The sequence below is a fragment of the Salvelinus fontinalis genome, chromosome 33, assembly GCF_029448725.1.
Source record: "Salvelinus fontinalis isolate EN_2023a chromosome 33, ASM2944872v1, whole genome shotgun sequence".
NCBI lineage: Eukaryota > Metazoa > Chordata > Actinopteri > Salmoniformes > Salmonidae > Salvelinus > Salvelinus fontinalis.
In genome coordinates, this window is record NC_074697.1 from 41,431,098 (window position 1) to 41,456,698 (window position 25,601).

General features: G+C 42.9%; 1 protein-coding gene across 2 annotated transcripts in view; it reads left to right on the top strand.

Moving 5' to 3' along the window:
* LOC129832310 (immunoglobulin superfamily member 11-like) overlaps positions 1–25,601 on the top strand; it is a 121,986-nt gene that overhangs the window by 6,304 nt on the left and 90,081 nt on the right. The window lies entirely within an intron of this gene.

Below are 25,601 nucleotides of genomic sequence, written 5' to 3' on the forward strand. Positions count from 1 at the left end.
TTGTGAAATGATGCCCAGGGCCATACCCAGAGTGTGTCTCTCCGTGGCCGGCTCTAAAGATTTCACTAGATAGCTGGAGGGCTGGAGAACCAATCCGAAATGCTGATCAATTCTGCAAATTAAATTCATCTGAAGTGGTGTCCCTGAACTTTTCAACTAGTTGTTGTTGAATATAATGCATTTTAAATTGCCTGGTTCCACCAGTGCCCCGATGTAGTGGCATCTCGTTTGAAGTTCTCCGCACCCCATGAGTTAAATGCTGTGTTGGGAAGATGAAGGGTCGGCCTAGGCGAAACATAAAAAATAAAAAAGCAGCAATGAAAAAACACATAATAGCAGTAAGGTACTTTATCTGCATCAATTTAACACCGATTTCTTGGCAATAAGAGTTTCTATGCAGGGACTGTAAGCTATAACCCTCCAGACATCAACAGGCTTTCTGAAATACCATAACCCGGGCAAAAAGTAGGGGTGTTAACCGGGTGTCTTGGCTGAATTTCCTATCCTGGCCCCTCATAATGCCATGGCTAGTTTCCGCTACACTGGTAATTTAGAATAAGTTCAATCAATTTGCCTGCCAAAATCAAGGTAAACGAATAGAACGGAATTGAACAGATAAATACGATTGACACGGCAGAGGAATCTCTGAAAAGAGAAGCACTCGGGTGAGAGAGCTGGGAAAGTAGTGCTCAATACAAAACACACGGTCTCTGTGATCATCTGTGGTCCTTCATGATGAGTCTCCCTTCTAAATGATATTCAATATATGATTTCAATAATCAATTATTCTTTAAAAACACATTCGAGTACGATTTATACATTAAATACGTGCTCAAATCATTTGTGTTCGTTTTCTCTGGAAAATGTATGTCAAAATAAAAATGTTCACCACTAAAAAGGAGCAGCTGGAATGTGAGTAGGACAGATGGAAGTTTCCACCTCGATTATTTTAAAGCTAAAAATATCTTCTCAAAAATTAAAAGACCTTTGGGACTACTTGCAAAGTGCATGAGCGACAGAGACGAGCTAGGAGGACAAGCCTTCAAAAGACGACTGTGATAGCTGGTTCTGGGGAAATGTATAAATTAATGATGGAGATATTTGAGAGAGAGAGAGAGATACCACTGGCAGTTGCCTGCTCAGGACACACTAACAGTACCCAAAAGAGAAGCTTGAGGCGATTGAACCGAGGTCATGCCAAAACACCTCAGTGCAATGTTTGGTTATGGCTATTTGGATTCAGCGGTTTGGTAGCCTAGCTTTTAAGGGCGTCGGGCCACCAACCGAAAGATCGCTGATTCGAATCCCCAAGCTGACAATTTGAAAAATCTGTCAATGTGGCCTTGAGCAAGGAACTTAACCGTAATTGCTCCTGTAAGTCGCTCTGGATAAGAGTGTCTGCTAAATGACTAAAATGTCAATCTCATTAGTGTCATCAAACTGAGCTGTGAGAATACACACATTTTAATTGAATAGAGATAGGAGAGAGTTTGTGTCAGAAGGGCAGTGGATTCGAACCCCTGCTGAGACGGTATATGTGTTCTGAAGGTTGTGGCTCTAACCACTAGACTGCACCCATACGGTATGAGCAGGGTTGGGGAGTAACGTAATCCGTAACATGTAAGGGATTACAAAAAAAAGTACCTGTAAACCGTTACCAGCAAAAATATTGTAATCAGATTATAGATACTTTTGAAAAACAAGATGATTACTTCAAGGATTACTTTTAAATTCAGTAAGGAATTTTGCTAAAAAAATCTTTGCCATTTCTCTGTTTTCTCAATGATATTCAAATCAGCATTGAAAAAAGGCGCACGTTTAAGTTTGTTCCACCTGAGCGAGTCTGACCACAAGTCAGAGACCACTATGATGACACACCAAATGTGATTGATGGATTGCGGGAAAAGAGCAGGAATAGGTTTAGGCTACAATCCAAGCTGTGTCTTCCAATGGTGCGACTGGTGTCGGCATCCAAAGATTATCCAATTTGAATAAACGCTTGGAGGTAAGGATGACAGCAGTGATGTAGTCTACAGCGATATGGATATCACTCATTATTGATATCTACATAGCGCATTGATGTAAATCACACTGCTGCTCTCTCATTTAGCTATTTGCGCCTCATGGATTGTGGTTGTTGTGGATGGCTGTTCACAAGTCTAAATGTGTATCTGAACCCAATAATGGTTGAATTCAAGGAGTTTAAGCTGCCTATCAATCACTGTTTTTGAAACCAGTGGACAGACAATGAAAAATGCGCTCTTGCAACAGCTGCATAGCGTGGATTCCAGCCTATGGAAAAAAAGTTTATTTTTTTATTGCTCAATCTAATTCATGGTGATAGACTTAAAGGGGCAATCTGTAGTTGCTACATCCATTTTTGGATTTATAAATTATATATATATATATATACACACACACAGTTGAAGTCAGAAGTTTACATAGACTTTAGCCAAATACATTTAATCTCAGTTTTTCACAATTCCTGACATTTAATCCTAGTAAAAATTCCCTGTTTTAGGTCAGTTAGGATCACCACTTTACTTTAATAATGTGAAATGTCAGAATAATAGTAGAGAGAATTATTTATTTCAGCGTTTATTTATTTCATCACATTCCCAGTGGGTCAGAAGTTTACATACACTCAATTAGTATTTGGTAGCATTGCCTTTAAATTGTTTAACTTGGGTCAAACGTGTTGATGTCAAATGATGTCAAGCAAAGAAGCACTGAGTTTGAAGGTAGGCCTTGAAATACATCCACAGGTACACCTCCAATTGACTCAAATGATGTCAATTAGCCTATCAGAAGCGTCTAAAGCCATGACATCATTTTCTGGAATTTTCCAAGCTGTTTAAAGGCACAGTCAACTTAGTGTATGAAAAGTTTTGACCCACTGGAATTGTGATACAGTGAATTATAAGTGAAATAAAATAAAAAATGCTTGTGTCATGCACAAAGTAGATGTCCTAACCGACTTGCCAAAACTATAGTTTGTTAACAAGAAATTTGTGGAGTGGTTGAAAAACAAGTTTTAATGACTCCAAACTAAGTGTATGTAAACTTCCGACTTCAACTGTATATATTGATTCTTGAAGAATGTAACTTATAAATGCCTAATGAGCTTAGTTCAACTGTCACACTCCATGAGAACCCAAAATATTAGTTTGTTTTTCTCCTATGTTTGTAAACATTGTAAATGTAAACAAACACTGTATAGCCTCATAACATGGTTCAAACAATACTTTTGATATCATGGATGGTCAGTCCTTGCATCCATAGCTCTGTCTATTAATCTGAGAGTGGTTACATTTCACCAGGCCCATCCCTCAGCTTTTTACCAAAACAGAGGCGGGGCAACCGTTTTGTTATTGTTTCATCTGTGGAATAGCCCTTTAAACAGCCTCATATTACCAAGATAAGAAAGTGTCGCCAACAAAAAGGTAAACAATAGGCCTATAGCAAATGCAGCATATGGCATTCATTTTTCACATGTAAATGGCACTTTTCAGTAGTGCTTAAAGCATGCTATTCCATGAGCGCCGCATTTATTTTTCAACTCGAATCAATGAGCCCAACAACAGAGTAGGGCTTGCTAATAAGTCCTTAGTTTTGGGGTTATGCTCAGGTAAAACAATTTGGCTAATCAATACTTCCATGTTTCCTATTCTTGATGATCAAGGGGTATAACATTTATTGGAATGGCTGGAATTCTGATAGACTGGGTTTTAATGTAAAGATTTGATTTTGTATTATTAATCGTATTATTATATTTAGTAGAACGCGATGGGTTAGAAGATGCCTACATAACAAACCCATAAAGTAAAATGTAACATATGGCCAGCTATGTAAACTTTAATATTGATTTATCCTGCAATAGATGTCGTTCAATTGGTAAAATACATTTTTGTCTTCTTCTAATGCCTCTTAAGGGAAAAGTAATCTAAAAGTAACTTAATGTAATCAGATTAAGTTACTGAGTTTTGGTAATTCAAAAGTTACATTACTAATTACAATTTTGGACATGCAACTTGTAACTGTAACGGATTACATTTAGAAAGTAACCTACCCAACCCTGGGTATGATCGTACGGCCACAACTTCCTGTTGTGAAACTGTTGGGAGTAACTTTCTGTTGTGACACTGTTGTGAGTGAGGAGAGGGACACATCTGTGGTTCACACACTAACCTGTCTTTAATTTGGATTTCCTGTCCCTGTGCGTTGCTCCCAGGGCTTATACATCTTTTAGGCGGATGTTGTCCTGCTGTAGTAGCATCCTGAGAATGGCCTCAACTTGCAGTTTTGATTTTCAGCTTCAGTGGCTTGAAATTTGATGGCATTGCAGGGGAGGGTTTAGAAATGTTCCTTGTCTATCTATTTGTAATACAGAAACAGTCTTGTATCGTGCTTTATGAAGATGGCTAATTTAGTGCTGTACCTTGGTTCTCCATTTTAACACCAACATAAAATGTAAAGCTTGCATGGCAAGCATTTTAAAGCTATCATTAAACTTCCCAGGTGCAGTTATTATTCGTAAGCCACATTCTATATCATTTAAACCTACAACACCCATAAGACACCTTGCCTCCTTGTGCGTTAGCCTATCATAATCCTCCAACAGTGTCTGATAGAGGATTATTATGTATCAGGGCATTAGCAAGGATTGTTTGTTTATAAACCGAGGGGTCAGGGGAATCAATGGGTCAGAAGGTAGAGTAGTGTGCTCTAATTCCCTTGGCATGGCAGTAAGTGAGCATCCCAGAGGTTTAATGCTCTCCTGCCCTGGTATGATCACATAGCTGCTGTAATCCACCTCACACACTGGCCACCAATCAGCATCACTTTATGTTTGTATAGTGTATGCATGGGAGCTTTTTCTCAGGTACAAGGATTTATTCAAACTCAGCTTTTGTTGTATAGTGACATATAAGTAATATATCACCATTGTGCCAAAAAAGTAATATGTCACCTCAAGTGACATGTAATTAATATGTCAGCATAAGTGACATACAGGTAACTGCCAAAATAATAGTAACACTTGAATAAATGAGGCATGCAATGTATATTGAAAGCAGGCGCTTTCACACAGGTGTGCTTCCTGAGTTAGGTAATTAACATCCCATCATGCTTAGTGTAACAGCATAACTTTAAACCGTCCCCTCGCCCCGACACAGGCGCGAACCAGGGACCCTCTGCACACATCAACAACGGTCGCCCACGAAGCATCGTTACCCATCGCTCCACAAAGGCCACGGCCCTTGCAGAGCAAGGGGCAACCCTACTTAATGTCTCAGAGCAAGTGACGTAACTGATTGAAATGCTACTAGCGCGTACCCGCTAACTAGCTAGCCATTTCACATCCGTTACACTCACCCCCCTTTCAACCTCCTCCTTTTCCGCAGCAACCAGTGATCCGGGTCAACAGCATCAATGTAACAGTATAACTTTAGTACGTCCCCTCGCCCCGACACGGGCGCGAACCAGGGACCCTCTGCACACATCAACAACAGTCACCCACGAAGCGTCGTTACCCATCGCTCCACAAAAGCCGCGGCCCTTGCAGAGCAAGGGGCAACTCTACTTAATGTCTCAGAGCAAGTGACGTAACTGATTGAAATGCTACTAGCGCGCACCCGCTAACTAGCTAGCCATTTCACATCCGTTACACTCACCCCCCTTTCAACCTCCTCCTTTTCCGCAGCAACCAGTAATCCGGGTCAACAGCATCAATGCTAACAGTATAACTTTACGTCGTCCCCTCGCCCCGACACGGGCGCGAATATGCTGGACAGGCCATTATTTTGGCTACCATGGCTATGATCCCATAGCATGACAATGCCCCCATCCACAGGGCACGAGTGGTAACTGAAGGGTTTGATGAGCATGAAAACGATGTAAACCATATGCCACGGCCATCTGTCACGAGATCTCAACCAAATTGAACACTTATGGGAGATTCTGGAGCGGCGCATGAGACAGTGTTTTCCACCACCATCCACAAAACAAAAACTGATGGAATTTCTTGTGGAAGAATGGTGTTGAATCCCTCCAACAGAGTTCCAGACTCCGAGCATGCGTGACCAACTGGCAAGTGTCTTCACTGACATTTTCAACCTGTCCCTGACTGAGTCTGTAATACCAACTTGTTTCAAGCAGACCACCGTAGCCCCTGTGCCTAAGAACACTAAGGTAACCTGCCTAAATGACTACCGACCCGTAGCACTCACGTCTGTAGCCATGAAGTCCTTTGAAAGGCTGGTCATGGTTCACATCAAAACCATTTCCCCAGAAACCCTAGACCCACTCCAATTTGCATTCCGCCCCAACAGATCCACAGATGATGCAATCTCTATTGCACTCCACACTACCCTTTCCCACCTGGACAAAAGGAACACCTACGTGAGAATGCTATTCATTGACTACAGCTCAGCGTTCATCACCATAGTACCCACAAAGCTAATCACTTAGCTAAGGACCCTGGGACTAAACACCTCCCTCTGCAACTGGATCCTGAACTTCCTGACGGGCCACCCCCAGGTGGTAAGGGTAAGCAACAACACATCTGCCATGCTGATCCTCAAACCTGGGGCCCCTCAGGGGTGTGTACTTAGTCCCCTCCTGTACTTCCTGTTCACCCACAACACCCTCATTAAGTTTGCTGACGACGCAACAGTGGTAGGCCTTATCACCGACAATGATGAGACTACAGTATAGGAAGGAGGTCTGTGTGGTGCCAGGATAACAACCTCTCCCTCAACGTGATCAAGACAAAGGAGATGATTGTGGACTACAGGAAAAGCAGGACCGAGAACGCCCTCATTCGCATCGAAGGGGGTTTTATGCAGCAGGTTGAGAGCTTCAAGTTCCTTGGTGTCCACATCACCAACAAACTATCATGGTCCAAACACACTAAGACATTCGTGAAGAGGGCACGACAAAGCCTATCCCCCCTCAGAAGATTGAAAAGATTTGGCATGGTATGGCAATTGCTCGGCCTCTGACCGCAAGGCACTACAGAGTGCGTGTGGCCCAGTACATCACTGGGGCCAAGCTTCCTGCCATCCAGGACCTCTATACCAGGCAGTGTCAGAGTAAGGCTCTAAAAACCCTAGTCAGACTGTTCTCTCTGCTACTGCACAGCAAGCGGTACCAGAGAGCCAAGTCTAGGCCCAAAAGGCTTCTTAACAGCTTCTACCCCTAAGCCATAAGACTCCTGAACAGCTAATCAAATGGCTACTTGGAATATTTACATTGTCCCACCCCCACCCCCTCTTTTAGGCTGCTGCTACTCTCTGTTTATTATCTATGCATAGTCACTTTACCTCTACCTACATGTACATATTACCTCAATTACCTCAACTAACCTGTGCCCCCGCACATTGACTTTGTACCGGTACCCCCTATATATAGCCTCGCTACTGTTATTTTACTGCTGCTCTATAATTATTAGTAAAAAAAAATTTTTTTTTTTTTTACTTATCTATTTTTTTTTACTTAACACTTATTTTTCTGAAAACTGCATTGTTGGTTAAGGGCTTGTAAGTAAGCATTTCACTGTTGTATTTGGTGCATGTGACAAATACAATTTGATTTGATTCGACACTTGTAGAATCCATGCCAAGGTGCATCGTGGTGGCCCAAAGCCCTATTAAAACACTATGTTGGTGTTTCCTTTGTTTTGACAGTTGCCTGTACTTTGGTTAAATGTCACTATTTTGACATTTTCAAATGGGACCATGTTGCTTTTGTATACTGTAGGCAGAGGAAATTCCAACATAAGCACTGTGAGTCTGTTCTTGTTACCATAAATTCCCCTATAGACTAGAAGGAATAGAGACATAACCTCTTGAACCTGGTAGAGCTGACGATTGGAGGTTATGCCCCTGGCCATAGTAATGGCTTCCAATTCGGAGAGGGATCTTATGTGGTTGAAGACGAGTATGTCTGATGTTTGTGATAAAATCACTGAATATTACACTGCTCTAGTGAAAACGGGTAGACCAGGAAAGTGTCTTGACCAGATAATTACCATTCTCTAAATATACATGGAGGATATTCTTCTCTATGGATTTTAGAAAAATGGCACATAGTTGCACCCAGCGTGTCGTCTGGCGCTCTGTGACGGTGACTTCCACGTTTCATCCGTCGAGGTACGGTTACTGACCTCCGTCGATAGCTTTCATGTGCCTGGGAATACTTTCACTTTGATATATTTAGTGTGCCAGCGTGAGGTGTGCAAAATTTAAATGCTTTGAAAAGGTTTTTCTGTTTATTGGCATTTCAATGTTAGAAGCTTTTAAATGTTAAGGGAGGTGGTGTGCTCTCACTCATGGCTGTTTGGCTGTATGTGACGCAGCCAGTGGTTAGTGTGTTTTCTTTTTAACCCAGAAAACCCAACTCAGGGGACACTGTAGTACAACCTCAATCAAGCGCCACTGTACTACTAAATGCCTTGTTTGTCTAGATTCTTTTCCTCTGGAACCGGTCGTTCTATTGCAATTTCATGCTGTTCCTCTGACATTAAGCACAATTAATAGATATTTAAACCACCATTCAAGAGTTTGGGGTCACTTAGAAATGTTCTTGTTTTTGAAAGAAAAGCATTTTCTGCCCATTAAAATAACATCAAATTGATCTGAAATACAGTGTAGACATTGTTAATGTTGTTAATGACTATTGTAGCTGGAAACTGACAATTTTTTATAGAATATCTACATAGGCGTACAGAGGTCCATTATCAGCAACTATCACTCCTGTGTTCCATTGGCACGTTGTGTTTGCTAATCCAAGTTTATAATTTTAAAAGGTAAATTGATCATTAGAAAACCCTTTTGTAATTATGTTAGCACAGCTGAAAACTGTTGTCCTGATTTAAAGAAGAAATAAAACGGGCCTTCTTTAGACTAGTTGAGTATCTGGAGCATCAGCATTTGTAGGTTTGATTAAGGCTCAAAATGGCCAGAAACAAATAACTTTCTTCTGAAATTCGTCAGTCTAATCTTGTTCTGAGAGATGAAGGCTGTTCCATGCCAGAAATTGCCAAGAAACTGAAGATCTCGTACAACGCTGTGTACTGCTCCCTTCACAGAACAGCGCAAACTGGCTCTAACCAGAATAGAAAGAGGAGTGGGAGGCCGCGGTGCGCAACTGAGCAAGAGGACAAGTACATTAGAGTGTCTAGTTTGAGAAACAGAAGCCTCACAAGTCCTCAGCTGGCAGCTTCATTAAATAGTACCCGCAAAACACCAGTCTCAACGTCAACAGTGAAGAGGTGACACGGGGATGCTGGCCTTGAGTTGATACTGGTGTTTTTTTTTTTTTTTGCTGTGATTTTCTGATGCTTAGTTTGAATGAAATCTGTAAAGGAATCATCCAGAGAGATCTTCAGAGAAGCAGCGGAATATAGAGACACTACTGCATTAAACATGCCACAAGTTTTTTTACAGCCATAGGTAATTCATAACCTGACAGGGTGCTCTCTCACTCTCACTCACTCTTACTCACAAACACACACACAAATGATGTATCTTTTGATGACGTGCTTCATAAAGCCATCGATTCGCTTCCACCTAAGATGTATGTTTCTAAACAGAACTGATGAATATACTGTACATCATCAAAAAATCTCAGAATATGTATGCAGCACAGGTTCAGTCTGGCAAAAATGTGTTTAAACTAAACATGAATAAGGTTGTAGCTAAGTGATGGACAGCGACTAGCAACGGTATATTTAACACACTGTAGAAGTTTACTACATGATATTTTCCTTCTCCACCAGAGGACATCCAGGTTAATGTGTGCTGAGTGTCTGAATTGATCCTTAATGGTGTGTTGTCTACACAAAGTTTTCACCAGTTCCCTTTCGTCACCAACTTAAACAAGAGCCAAATGGCTTTCCAAGGCCGTGCAACATTACTTGAGTATGAACGAGCACGTCAGGTCTGATGTGTGTAAGAACTGCAGAGTGATGCTTGTAAGCATGAACTGTGAGCATGCAGGAGATCCCATCTGTACATGGTTACAGCAGATTTCACTGGCCTCAGAGCCGGGGCCCCTGTCATAGAAGGGAGAAGGGCCACTGCAATGTGCGTATTATGGAGGGGGGGTATTGCCTACTAGATTTAATTGGTCATACGTCCCCATAATCCACTAAACTGTCCTCATTCACTGACCACACTTCGAAACCACACTCTCAGAGAAAAATGTGATAACCTCTACCTTCACGTCACTGTTTTACGACATCATGATCACATCTTTGCAAATGATGCGCAAACATTCCAATCACAAGACACAAGCTTCGTTTGGTCTCAGCACAGTTTTCCCTCTCTGTTCCAATGCAGACATGGTCATGCAGCACCAACCAACAGCAGAATTAATATGATGCACATAATAAACAATGCTACAATGTACAGACTTACACTATATATACAAAAGTACACGTGTATAAAATCGGGCACATAGCAATGCAATCACCACAGACAAACATGGGCAGTAGAATGGCCCGTACTGAAGAGCTCAGTGACCTTCAAAGTGGCACCGTCATAGGATGCCACCTTTGCAAAAAGTCAGTTTGTCAAATTTCTGCCCTGCTAGAGCTGCCCCGGTCAACTGTAAGTGCTGTTATTGTGAAGTGGAAACGTCTAGGAGCAACAACGGCTCGGCCGCAAGTCACAGAACCGGACCGGCGAGTGCTGAATTGCGCAAACATTGTCTGTCCTCTGTTGCAACACTCACTACTGAGTTCCAAACTGCCTCTGGAAGCTACGTCAGCACAAGAACTGTTCGTTGGGAGCTTCATGAAATGGGTTTCCATGGCAGAGCAGCCACACACAAACCTAAGATGCAATGCCAAGAGTCGGCTGGAGTGGTGTAAAGCTCTCCACCATTGGACTCTGGAGCAGTGGAAACACGTTCTCTGGAGTGATGAGTCACACTTCCTCATCTGGCAGTCTGACCGACAAATCTGGGTTTGGCAGATGTCAGGAGAACGCTACTTGCCCCAATGCATAGTGCCAACTGTACAGAGCCCTGACCTCAAAACCATCGAACACCTTTGGGATGAATTGGAATGCCGACTGTGAGCCAGGCCTAATCGCCCAACATCAGTGCCCTACCTCACTAATGCTCTTGTGGCTGAATGTAAGTGGGTCCCCGCAGCAATGTTCCAACGTCTAGTGGAAAGCCTTCCCAGAAGAGTGGAGGCTGTTATAGCGGCAAAGGGGGGACCAACTCCATATAAACGCCCATGATTTTGGAATGAGATATTCAACAAGCAGGTGTCCACATACTTTTGTCCATGTAGTGTATCTATCAGCCCTGATATTAGTTGTGTCCCAGATCCCTGGTCCAGCGGTGTGTTACCTATTAGTGTGTGTTATCCCACAGCAGAAAGGATTTTAAGTAGATTCAGGCTATTGAGGGGCTTTAAGCTAGCGTGGGGCGTAATTTAACAGCCGCGCTTCGCAAGTACCACATGGACGCGAGACAATGTGTAAAATATTAAAGTGCTCCTCTGTTTATTTGCCCCAAATCGTTCGCTAAGACAGGCTTTTCGGCAGATTACACCCCTCAGGTCCCTATGCAGTGATTTATAGATTATAGATAGCTTTGGGTTTATGTATTCACGAGACTCAGTGGACAGCAAGCCTCTTTGGCCCTACCTCACATGAACAAATTCTCTCCTCCGTCTACTTCCCTACTTGTTCTCCTCTTTCCCTCCATCTCTCTTCTTTTATCTCCAGCCTCTCATCATCCCTCGGTCTGCTCTGCCCTCATCCCGCCACAATCATTTCTCTTTTTCCTCCCTGTATGGCCACACTTCCTGCTCCTCTTCTCTCTCCTCCCTCTGAGCCATACTTCACTCTTCTTCTGTGGATCCTGAGTAAAAATACAGCACAGTGTTATGGCCATGGGAATGAGTTAATGACTAGAGCTGAAAAGGTATTTGGTTTGAAGCCCTGGTCCTGCGTGCCGTCTGTTTAGGTCCCCTGTGGTTGTTTTTCAGTTGTCCAATATGCAATTAACATCAATCTAGTCAATATGGGTAATTAGCCATGCACAATTAATTATTAATTAATTAATCCCTGCATGTTATCACAGCTGTAATTAGCCCAAACCAACAATAACCATGCAATTGCCATGTTGTCTCCTCTCTCAATGCCAACACAAAGAGGAATTCCTGTGTTGATAGATACTGGAGGGAGTGTATGTATCCCATCATGCATAACAACTGAGATGTCCCCTCCCCTTTTTAAAAGAGAAAAGGGATGTCCCAATAATCTCTCCTTCCTAAGGTGTGCACTACAGGAGGTTGGTGGCACGTTAATTGGGGAGAACGGGCTCATGGTAATGACTGGAGCGAAATTAGTGGAATACAAATACATCAAACACATGGTTTCCAGGTGTTTAATGCCATTCCATTTTGTCTGTTCCGGCAATTATTATGAGCTGTCCTCCGCTCTGCAGCCTCCTGTGGTGTGCACTCATTCACATCTTCACACAAAATTAAAAGCATCGGGTTGGTGTTGGAATGGGCTACTTAGAGTACCTCATGATAAACTGTAGACCACACTGTCTACCAAGAGAGTTTTCATCTATATTTTTCGTAGCCTTCTAATTACCACCACAAACCGATGCTGGCACGAAGACTGCACTCAAAGAGCTGTATAAGGCCATAAGTAAACAAGAAAATGCGTCATCCAGAAGCGGCGCTCCTAGTGTCCGGGGACTTTAATGCAGGAAAACTTTTACCTCATTTCTACCAGAATGTCACATGTGCAACCAGAGGGGAAAAAAACTATAGACCACTCAAAAGCAGTCACTCAAAAGCAGTCACTCAAAAGCAGGAAGGTGGAGGAAACGAGTCAGGAGTAGGTTTTCTTGATTGAACATATTGATTGAGTTCTATATTGAGGGCATTTGGTCAACACAAACACTCCAACGTAATCAACGAAAATCTCCCAAAGGAAAAAGAAAACATATCTTCTTCTCCAGATCAAAACAGAAACACAATATGATTGTCTTTAAACTACAACAAAAAGTCACGGCATTGTCACCGTCTTAATGGTTCTTCATAGATAGCTCCTCTGTCTCGGTGGCCATCTTCCAGAGATAGTCCCCCTCTCTGCTGGTTCCATACTCTCTCTTATAGGGGAAGGAGAATATCTCATTAGTAGTGTCAGCTGTGCTTAATTGCCTCTGGTTACCTTGTCTCCCATGCCTTGTTGGGCTACCACCCGTGAGCCCAGCCTGCCCTCTGGTGGTCCTTCCACACAACACTGAAGCATGCATGAGAGCACTAGCTGTTCCGGACGACTGTGTGATCACGCTCTCCGTAGCCGATGTGAGCAAGACCTTTAAACAGGTCAACATTCACAAAGCCACTGGGCCAGATGGAATACCAGGATGTGTACTCAGAGCATGCGTGGAACAACTGGCAAGTGTCTTCACTGACATTTTCAAACCTCCCCCTGACCGAGTCTGTAATACCTACATGTTTCAAGCAGACCACCATAGTCCCTGTGCCCAAGAAAGCGAAGGTAACCTGCCTAAATGACTACCGCCCCGTAGCACCCACGTCGGTAGCCATGAAGTGCTTTGGAAGGCTGGTCATGGCTCACATCAGCACCATCATCTCGGAAACCCTAGACCCACTCCAATTCGCATACCGCCCCAACAGATCCACAGATGATACAATCTCAATCACACTCCACACTGCCCTTTCCCACCTGGACAAAAGGAACACCTACTATGTGAGAATGCTGTTCATTGACTACAGCTCAGTGTTCAACACTATAGTGTCCACTAAGATAATCACTAAGCTAAGGACCCCGGGACTGAACACCTCCCTCTGCAACTGGATCCTGGACTTCCTGACGGGCCACCCCAAGTGGTAAGGGTAGACAACCACACATCTGCTACGCTGATCCTCAAAACGGGGGCCCCTCAGGGGTGCGGGCATGGTCCCCTCCTGTATTCCCTGTTCACCCACGAATGCGTGGCCAAGCACGACTCCAACACCATCATTACGTTTGCTGACGACAACAGTGGTAGGCCTGATCACCGACAACGATGAGACAGCCTATAGGGAGGAGGTCAGAGACCTGGCAGTGTGGTGCCAGGACAACAACCTCTCCCTCAACATGAGCAAGACAAATGAGATGATCGTGGACTACAGGAAAAGGCGGGCTGAACACGCTCCCATTCACATTGACAGGATGTAGCGGAGCGGGTCGAGAGTTTTAAGTTCCTTGGTGTCCACATCACCAACAAACTATCATGGTCCAAACACACCAAGACAGTCGCGAACAGTGGTGGAAAAAGTACCCATCGTCATACTTGAGTAAAAGTAAAAATACCTTAATAGAAAATGACTCAAGTAAAAGTTGAAAGTCACCCAGTAAAATTCTAGTTGAGTAAAAGTTTAAAAGTATTTGATTTTAAATATACTTAAGTATCAAAAGTGACAAGTCATTTAAAAGTCCTATTAAGCAAACCAGACAGCACCATTTTCTTGTTTTTTTAAATGTATGGGAGGCCAGGGGCACACTCCAACACTCAGACATAATTAACATGTGTGCTATGAGTCCGTTAAGTCAGAGGCAGTAGGGATGACCAGGGATGATCTCTTGATAAGTGCGTGAATTGGACCATTTTCCTTCCCTGCTAAGCATGCAAAATGTAAAAAGTGCTTTTGGGTGACAGCGAAAATGTATGGAGTAAAAAGTACATTATTTTCTTTGGGAATGTAGTGAAGTAAAAGTAAAAATTTTCATGATTATCAATTGTGAAGTACATATACCCCAAAAAACAACTTAAGAAGTACTTTAAATGTTTTTTTTTACTTAAGTACTTTACACCACTGGTCGTGAAGAGGGCACGACAACACCTTTTCTCCCCCAGGAGACTGATTTGGCATGGGTCCCCAGATCCTCAAAAAGTTCTACACTACAGAATGCTATGGTAGCCATGTTGGTTAAGTGTGCCTTGAATTCTAAATAAATCACTGACAGTGTCACCAGCAAAGCACCACCACACCATCACACCTCCTCCTCCATGCTTCACGGTGGGAACAACACATGCGAAGATCATCTGTTCACCTACTCTGCGTCTCACATTCTCACATCACTATTTTTAGCCCATTTACTCCCAAATTTCATGGTATCCAATTGGTAGTTAGAGTCTTGTCTCATCGCTCCAACTCTCGTACAGACTCGGGAGAGGCAAAGGTGCCTCCTCCGAAACACAACCCAACCAAGACGCACTGCTTTTTGACGAAATTCCCACTTAACCCGGAAGCCAGCCACACCAATGTGTTTGAGGAAACACTGTACAGCTGGTGACCGTGTCAGTGTGCACTGTTCCCAGCCCGCCACAGGAGTTGCTAGTGCGCGATGGGACAAGGACATCCCTGCCGGCCAAACCCTCCCCTAACCTGGACAACGCCGAGTCAATTGTGCACCGCCCCATGGGTCTCCTGGTCGCGGCCAGCTGCGACAGAGCCTGGACTCGAACCTAGAATCTCTAGTGGCACAGCTAGCACTGCGATGCAGTGCCTTAGACCACTGCGCCACTCGGGAGGCCAGTAAATATTTTCTTAACTCTATTTCTTGAACTGCATTGTTGGTTAAGGGCTCGTATGTAAGCATTTCACACTAAGGTCTACACCTGTTGTATTCGGCGCATGTGACAAATAGTGGCCTACCACTTTGAGTCTGAGCCGTTGTTGCTCTTAGAGGTTTCCACTTCACAATAACAGCACTAACAGTTGCCCAGGGCAGCTTTAGCAGGGCAGACATTTGACAAACTGATTTGACAAAGATGGCATCCTATGACTGCCACGTTGAAAGTCACTGAGCTCTTCAGTACAGGCCATTCTACTGCCAATGTTTGTCTATAGAGATTGCATGGCTGTGTGCTCGATTTTATACACTTGTCAGCAACGAGTGTGGCTGAAATTGCCATATCCACTAACTTGAAGGGGTGTCCAAATACTTTTGTATATATAGTGTACCTGTCATTTCCTTTCAAATCTACAAAGGGAATAAAAAAACAATCCATTTCATACTCATCATCTCCAGCACCACCCCAACATTAACATATGTGAAAAAGTTTATGTTTTGTAGTAAAAAAAGATAGAGGAAGATAAGTGTTTCCAATGACATCATCGGTGTGCATCGTGTGATTTTAACCAATTATGAGCAGGCATTGCCTAGCAATTGGTTGAGGATGTCATTGGAAACACTTATCTTCTTTACTACAAAACATAGAAACACACCATTTTCATATATGTTGGATGTTGGGGTGGTGTAGATGACGAATATGAAGCTAAACATTTTTGAAATTTCCCTTTAAGTGTACAAGAAAGGAGAGATTATTGAAACGCAGCCAACATCCTCATTTAGGACCTAGAGAGGAAGGCCTGTTCATATTCATGGATCATAATCAGTGAGTGAATAACAAGGGATCAGCCAACCTCCCATGTGTGGACAAGGCTGACATTTTCACTTTGAAATTAGCACAGGTATTTCATGACACTCTCCAGAAAGAAAGAAAGAAACAGAAGTGAGTGGCATTGTTGGGTCTGAGGTTGTTTTGAACAGGGGTTTCAATACATTGGAGGTATGCTTCAGCTGTCTTATTGAAATTGCCGATTGACTTTTAGCTGTGACTAAAGCTTTAGGAGAGTGTAAGAGGGACTGTAATATGGTGGTGGGTGCAGAAAGCGATGGCTTCGCTATTAGAGGGAACACAATAGAAAATTGAGGGCGGTTGAAAATGACAGAGAGCCCCATTGAGCCAACCATCCTTTTGCTCACACAGCCACAAGAGATGCTATTTTCAATTGTTAAAAATGGTGTCTAGATAAAGGGGTGAACCCCTGCTCGACCCAGCTATAACTGATTATATGGCTATGCATGGCAAAATGAGCGCAGTTTTAATTCATCCTTGTTTAACAGTAGGATGAAAAATTCATTGCACATTGGTATGCAGATGAGCCTGTGTGAGACTGTGTTGTAGTCATAGTTAATAAACCGTTAAAGGGAGTTGGTTTTAGCTGTGCCGTTAAAGTGTGAGCTCAGGAATAAACGGCATACTTCCCTTTAGATATGTGACAGACACCTCAGGAGAGACCAGTTGACTGTAGATGGAGAGGTCAACGTGAATCTTTTAGAAATGCATACATGGTTGAGAGAGTCAGCCACCGAGGCACATTTCACACACGACTGCACAGCATGGTAAGGGCTGTACTGCCTCTATCTTGAGGAGAGTCAGTCAGTCAGTGTACTGGCACAGTGCAGCAGGATTACAAAGGAAAGAACTACAACACTTTGCTTGAGCTTCCTCTACCCACTCTACTTTCCTCCTTTGTGGTAAAAGACCCGGGTTCAAATACTATCGGAAATCATTTAAAATACTTTAGCTTGGCGTCATTGAGCTTGCCTGTTGCAAAGGAACCGATAGAATAGCTTTGAAACAGCAAACCCTAAACATTTGGCACTCCAGGCAGACTGAAGCAAATTTTTTCAAATAGTATTTGAACCCAGATCTGCCATGGTATCTGAAAAACAATTCTAAGTTAACATCTGGAGCATACCACCATGTCTTACATCCCTGATCTACCACCATTACCACTTGTTTGCATGCTGTCAGCTGTAATTTTGGGCAGAGGGTTCGAATCCAAAGGCTTGTAAGGTTCTGTATTTATTTTCTTAGTCAACCTTGTGTTGTGTATCTTTGTGTTCTTGAACGTAGCCCCGTCTTTCATTTGTGTTCATTGATTTCACCTGTTAGTTACTCACCTGGTCTCATCAGCTCCTTATTTAGTTCAGTTCCTTCTGTTTGTGCCTTTCTGAGGTATTGTTCGTTTTGACTCTACTAAGCCTTTTCCTAGCTCGTTTGTGAGAACCAGTTATAGCCTTCAGTCCTAGTTTTGATTCACCTGTCTGTTTGCCTACCTGTGTGTGACCATTGCCTGCCTGTGACCACGATTCCTGCCTTCTGCAAAGGCGAATTTAACACCTGCCGTGCTCTGCGTGTGAATTTACACCTTTTTCTCCCTGAGTATTCATTACAGTTGCCTGGGGAGCAGTAAAATACTTTATTTTACATTTTATTTGGTTGTCTTACATCCTGCCTACAGTACCGAGGACTCAGGTGGACTGTGTGTATAAAATAGAAACTAACAGTGATGACGTGTTTTGGAGAAAATCACACATGCCACAGATGATTTTCAAAACAGCATTCCAATACAGCCTTTTACAGTAGAAAATATACCAAGGGTAACTGTGTGTTTTTCTTTGCTGAAAGACAGTCCTCTGGAAAGCCTCAGTTTGTTCAGAGCTTTGTGGAATCCTTAATGCCCTCACTGTCCCTAGGCACTGTCAGGGTGCCGTTTCCAACTGGTTTCCTTGGCGATGGGTCTTTGAGAGAGGGCTAGCTGGTGCCAGGACACTGGGGGTTTTGATTGTCCTGCTGCATGGCTCATTATCATCGGAATACATCATGTTTCCTGCCACCATGTCACGGGAACAAGAGGCCCCCTGTTCCACTGGCCAGAGCCTGGGTGAAGCCTGGGCCCAGTGTGGTTGGTTGGGTGGTTTCTTGACTTTTCACTGGCACTTCTTACCAGACGTTTGTGAGCTGCTGCTGCATCACATCTCCTCCATATTCCGACCTGTAGATCTGGGGCACAATATTAAAGGGATAGTTTGCTGTTTTGAAGATTGAGCTTTTTCGACTTTCCTAAAGTGAACTATCCATTTAACCTGGCTCGGTGGTGTTTCTCTGCCAAAGTGATGGTGTAAGTGCTAAAACACTTCACAACCTTAACTTAAGCCTTATTAACTGATCGTGCCCAGGGCCGGCTCCAGGACTAAGAGCCCTCGGCCCAAAGCGAACACTGTCTTTTTTTAAGGAACTCAGTCGGGGTTTCAACTTACTGTTGAGAGTTAGAATAGTAGAATACAGAGAATGTAAGTTAGAAATGTGGTTGTGCATCAGCAGTTTTTCTCTTGTGTCAGTCACTGACAGTCACTCAATCAGTCATGTCAGCTAACAATTTTTAGGTTGTTAAGTTAGTCTAGCCGGTTATCTAAACTTGTAGTAATCATGGCCAAATACCAACCTCCAGGGCCCCCATTGATTTTGTTAGTCACTCTCAGTCAGATATCATTAACATGGCATAAGTCATGTTATATATATATATAAAAAAAACGTTATTTACATAAATATTCAGACCCTTTGCTATCAGATTCGAAATTAGCGACATCCTGTTTCCATTGATCATCCTTGAGATGTTTCTACATCTTGATTAGAGTCCACCTGTGGTAAATTCAATTGATTGGACATGATTTGGAAGGACACACACTTGTCTATATAAGGTCCCACAGTTGACCGTGCATGTCAGAGCAAAAACCAAGCCATGAGGTCGAAGGAATTGTCCGTAGATCTGGGGAAGGGTAGTGAACAATTTCTGCAGCATTGAAGGTTCCCAAGAACACAGTGGCCTCCATCATTCTTAAATGGAAGAAGTTTGGAACCACCAAGACTCTTCCTAGACCTGGCTGCCCCGGGCCAAACTGAGCAATCGGGGGAGAAGGGCCTTGGTCAGGGAGGTGACCAAGATACCAATGGTCACTCTGACAGAGCTCCAGAGTTCCTCTGTGGAGATGGGAGAACCTTCCAGAAGGACAACCATCTCTGCAGCACTCCACCAATCAGGCCTTTCTGGTAGAGTACCAGACGGAAGCCACTCCTCAGTAAAAGGCACATGACAGCCCGCTTGGAGTTTGCCAAAAGTTACCTAAAAGACTCTCAGACCATGAGAAACAAGATTCTCTGGTCTGATGAAACCAACAATGAACTCTTTGGCCTGAATGACAATTGTCACGTGTGGAGGACACCTGGCACCATTCCTACGGTGAAGCATGGTGGTGGCAGCATCATGCTGTGGGGATGTTTTTCAACGGCAGGAACTGGGAGACTAGTCAGGATCGAGGGAAAGATGAATGGACCAAAGTACAGAGAGATCCTGGATGAAAACCTGCTTCAGAGCACTCAGGACCTTATACTGGGGCGAAGCTTCACGTTCCGACAGGACAACGACCTGAAGCACTCAGCCAAGACAATGCAGGAGTGGCTTCAGGACAAGTCTCTGAATTTCATTGAGTGGCCCAGCCAGAGCCCGGATTTGAACCCGATCGAACATCTCTGGAGAGACCTGAAAATCCCCATCCAACATGACAGAGCTTGAGAGGATCTGCAGAGAAAAATGGGAGAAACTCCCCAATACAGGTGTGCCAAGCTTGTAGCGTCCTACCCAAGAAGACTCAAGGCTGTAAACGCTGCCAAAGGTGCTTCAACAAAGTACTGAGTAAAGGATCTGAATACTTATGTAAATGTGATATTTCAGTTTATTTATTTTTTGTTGCCAAAATGTATAAAAAACAGTTTTTGCTTTGTTATTGTGGGATATTGTGAGTAATTGATGAGGGGGGAAAAACGATTTAATCCATTTTAGAATAAGGCTGTACCATAACAAAATGTTGAAAAAGTCAAGGGGTCTGAATACTTTCCTAATGCACTGTAATGTGTAGAACTGTAGAAAACTTGCTTTAAAACTGCAACATTTTCTCTAAGCTCCTTGGCAAAATGTGTAGAATTGCAGGGAATTAACTTTAAAACTAAAATGTTTCTCTCCACCGTCAAGGCGGCCGCTACATTTTTAGTTGCTTGGTGAGGGGGGCCCCAACCAAACCAAAGTTCTCCTGTACATAAGACACCAGCAAAGGTCATGCCTCAGCCACGGCGGAGTGATTTCACTGGGACCAATTTAAAAGTGTAATAGGTGGATGGTGTCATGCCCAGGGCCTAAGGGGCCCCTGTGTACTGTGTGCATTCCCATACTCCATAACACTGTTCTATACATGAGGCTATGGATGTGTAGCAGATTGAAATGTTACATATGCCGGTCTACCATGGTAGATAGTGGTGAAGACCGTATATCTTGCATGCAAGGCATACAGAGGAGGCCTAAGTATTTCTTCTGGTTATGTTTGCATAATACAAATTGACAACCATGACACCTGTGGGGGGGCTTCATGTATAATTGAAAATGGTGTAGATGGTCGTTTTATAATAACTGCAGATCTAGCACCCTAGAGATAGAGGGTGGAGATGGTGCTGAAACCCAGAGACCTAGGAGAGCCAATAGGCACTGTGCATAAGCATGTATCATACACCACCCTGTAGGTTTCCTCTGTAAGCTTCATCTCCTGTGTGTGTGTGTGTGTGTGTGTGTGTGTGTGTGTGTGTGTGTGTGTGTGTGTGTGTGTGTGTGTGTGTGTGTGTGTGTGTGTGTGCGTGCGTGCGTGCGTGCGTGCGTGCGTGCGTGCGTGTGTGTACAGCCAAAGGATTTAAAGCCCAAGGCTCCCTCATCTCATCCTGTAATTAATGTTAACCTCTGATTAAGACAAATGTAATCAGTCAATCTGACTGTTATTGTAGGCTTTTGGAACCAGGCTCCTCATCACCAGTCTTGGCAGATGACTTGGATCCCGTCTTCTCAATATTTTCCTGGCTGTGTCCAAGTGGGGGTCTCACTTTGTGGGGGACTCCTCATTGACCTTTTGACATCCTTTTCCTTTTAGAATCCCTGTTGCTGATATCTTTTGATATTGGCCAACGATATATGGGTATTTAATTGCAGTGATAAGGGGTTACGCATACTGTACAGTGATTGGTTTGTCGATTGTTCAGAGTAAGCAGAGTAAGCAGTGACAGTAGTTAATTAATACTGTTATCTTATTTTGCTATTTATGATGCTTTTTATATACTGAAACATTGGCATTATGATTTTGCAGGGAATACTAGTCTGAGTGAAAGTACATTTGCGGTGTGTTTTGGATTCAATTATTGGTGGTGCTGCCGGTCCACACAAAAATAAAGGAAATATTGCGCAGTATGTCATTTAGGTGCAAATGTATTATATTTGAGCAATATTAAAAGGTCTGATCATCAATGATTAATAGTCATTGTGTTGTAATCTAGGTTAGGGTCCAAGAAGGAGTGGGGAGGCAAAATAAAACAAACAAATCATTCTGTATAAAGAAAACCACATATTTTACTATCTGGCCCAGATCCTGTTAATTATACAATATAAATGTACATTTGAATGACAAAATTATCAGTAACACGTTTACTGAGGGTTTCTGCATCAGACTGTCATTATTATTGTAAGACATGCTTGCTCACGTGCACACACACACACACGCACAATTAAACAAACAAGTGAATACTTACTCCTGAAATAAACAGCTTACATTTTGACTCCTGAAAGAAAACCAGGTGCAAACACCTTGAGTCATGAATTCATGTGTGAAACTACAATCAAGTTGTGCTAATCTTCAAACGCTGTTTTTTTTCTCATATCTCCTAAGACTACAGGGAAGCTTAACACACAGGACTGTGTTTTACAGGATCCGGGTGCTTAGTCTGAGCAGAACTTGAAAAGAACTGGATGAATCAAATGGCAGAATCCCACACAGTAACAAGCGGACCATGACCCAATAGTGAGAAGATAGCTTTTTAAACCAAACCAATGGGACTTGGACACGTGCTGAACCTAAAGACTCATTGTGGCACCATATGGGATGTGCTTGCAGATGAGGGATGTGTGATCATATCGGTCTCATTCATTGCACCCAGTTATGAGGAGGTCAGTCTGAATGCTGAGAGTATTGACAATAGGGGAGAGAGGATATAGGCTCTTGGAAGCATGAGAATGGTCTGTTTTTAGAAATGAAGGCTGCATGGACGGAGGGCATCAGGACAGGGCTACCAATTCTGTGTTTGTGACCTGCTTTAAGCTTGCAGGTCACTATACTATCTGGTCTTGAGAAGACTAAGGAACTGACCCGATAATATCTTACTGAATCTATTTATATTAACTGTACTACCACACTCCGCTGAATCCTGTCACTGCAGTTGTAACATGTTTAAGTCCACTGCCAAGCTAAGATTTAACATGGTTTACCTGGCGATTCGACCAACAAATACCAGTAACATTTATACCAACTACCAAAGTACACTAAAGCCTCTACCTCTCAAATTATCTTTTTCTGTGCTGCATATGTTTTAATCTCCTTTTAAAACTTTACTTTGAGTACCTCTGTGAACCAAAAAATCAGCATGGGGAATATTAGCAAAGGGATACTTGTGCTACTTCTGTTGTTAAATATGAAGACAGATTCTCAAAATGAAAACAAACGATGATATCATCAGTTTTGACACTTGTTAATTCATCTCAGTGCTTCGTACATGTAGTGTGGCGAGGAGGTTAGAGCCAGGGTTCTACAGTAGCAGACGTCTCCGTGGTAACTGACATTCTCTTTAAGGTGCTTGGCTGTTAGCGGACAGTTGTTTGCCTGGGTAATGGCTTGGAATTCTCACCAACGTGCTTCAAAGGTCGGAATTAAATTCAAAGGGGAACTTCAATGAAAATTGCCTTTTTCGGTTGGTATTTCTATCTAGAAAGGCTTCTGTTGCAGCCTGTGATTGTCAACTGTTTTCAAATATTCATGTTTTCAACCGTGTTTGGGTTTAACCCTGTTAAAAAGCACTTTTGTACATTCACATTAGGCATAAGACTGACACACCTGAAATAGAACAGGTCTAATGATGTGTATGCTGGAGTGAGATTTACACAAAAATTATTATTGAGCATGAAATCAGAATTTGTGGTCTAATTCTGTCAGTCATACGATCACTGTTCTAAATATCCAAACAACAGGGATTTCTTATGTTTCCTGGCAGTTATCATTTATGGTAGAGGACAGCCTAGCTACTGTATATGCCTGATTTGCACCCGGTAATCTACCGAGATTCCCTCTTTCCCCCAGCAGCCAATGCTCTTGAAGATAGCCTATTTCAGTCAGAGCACTCTGGCCCAGCTTGACAGCTGATGAAATGATTGCCCCTTCGTCTCTGAAATGAGAGCACTTTAGCAATACAGCAGGTACTATTAAAATCAACGGTGATCGCCTGTGAACGTTCTCAGTATAGGAGCAGTGAGGCAAAACGTCAGCTTCACGTCTCGTTGCCAGTTCATGCAGAAAATATAGAAGATTATTAAAGGAGTCCGCCGTGCTTTGGGTGCATGTTCCTCTCCTGAAGCCATGGGGGTTTCAAAAAGCTCATTTACATCAACTGGGGAATTTCTGACAGGCATCAATTGAACATTTGAAGATGCCAATGTCCAGAATATCAAACTCCAACCTTTCTCCAATGGTAGACTATATTGCATTTCACATTGGGTGTGTAATGGAATTTAAAGTGAGCGGGGTGCGTACTGCACATTTGAGAACAATAACATTATCTGAAATGCAGTGTATTGTTTACATTGACAACGATTTCTTTGGCTGTCGACGTGGAAAAGGGGGATGGGGAAGTTGTTTGTATGATGCTCCCTCCCTTACACGGTACAGTAACAGAGAGTGGAACATTTCCCGTAAAAAAACAGCAACTCAAGTATGACACCCACAATGGTCCTCTCACCCCATGCAGTGTTTTGATGGCATGCCTAATTAGCTCTAGTGCTGTTATTGGTATGCTGCTGCTCACTCCAGTTTCTAAGGATTCTACTCTAGGACTGTACGTTTCGGCTCGGCAGAGAATCAAAGGTTCTGTATACTGTCCCCCAGAGCAGGGTTCATGAAAGCCAGTTTTTCACATGATTCTCTTCAGTTTATCCAGGCTGCCTGGGTTAGAGCCAGCCACGGAGACACTGTGGGTTCTTCTGGGCCGTTGGATCTATGGGAGGGCACTGAGAGAGGTCCATTTAACACCAGTGGAGAGAGCAGTGAAGACGTCACCATATTGCAGTCTCTAGTTAGAAACATTCTAGTGTATCAGAGGAGAAGAGCCTGTTATTGGCCAGATGTATCAAGCAGCATGCAAAGCTTGAAGAGCTTTATCACAGAAGAGCTTCATCTCTCTCTTCAGCAGTTACTGTAACTACAAGTAACATGCTGTTTGTTATTATGTATCTGTAGATTAGGGAAATGTTAATTCCAGGAAAATAGGATAAAGGGGAATGAGAACAATGGGATTTATGGAAAGATCCTCCTTTGGCAACATAGGTGATATTGCTTGAGCTTGAATTCCTCGGCGATGCATATTCAATTGATTGCTTAAATGCAGAATACAGTGTATGTAATACATATTTGTTATCATGCACTTTGCATGCACAAGCTATGGGGTAGATAGACCCCCACACATTGACTCGGTACCGGTACACCCTGTACATAGCATCGTTATTGTTATATTTCTGTTACTTTACATTTTTTCACTTTAGTTTGTTTAGTAAATATTTTCTTGACTCTTATTGTTCTTAAAACTGCATTGTTGGTTAAGGACTTGTAAGTAAGCATTTCACGGTAAGGTCTACCTACACCTGTTGTATTCGGGGCATGTGACAAATACAATTTGATTTGATGTCAATACAGATTATTATGATTATGAAAGCCCTCCAGGATTTATATAAACTAGACTTAATATCCCTGTATCATGACGCCTGATTTATGCCTGTAAGGTTAACTCAC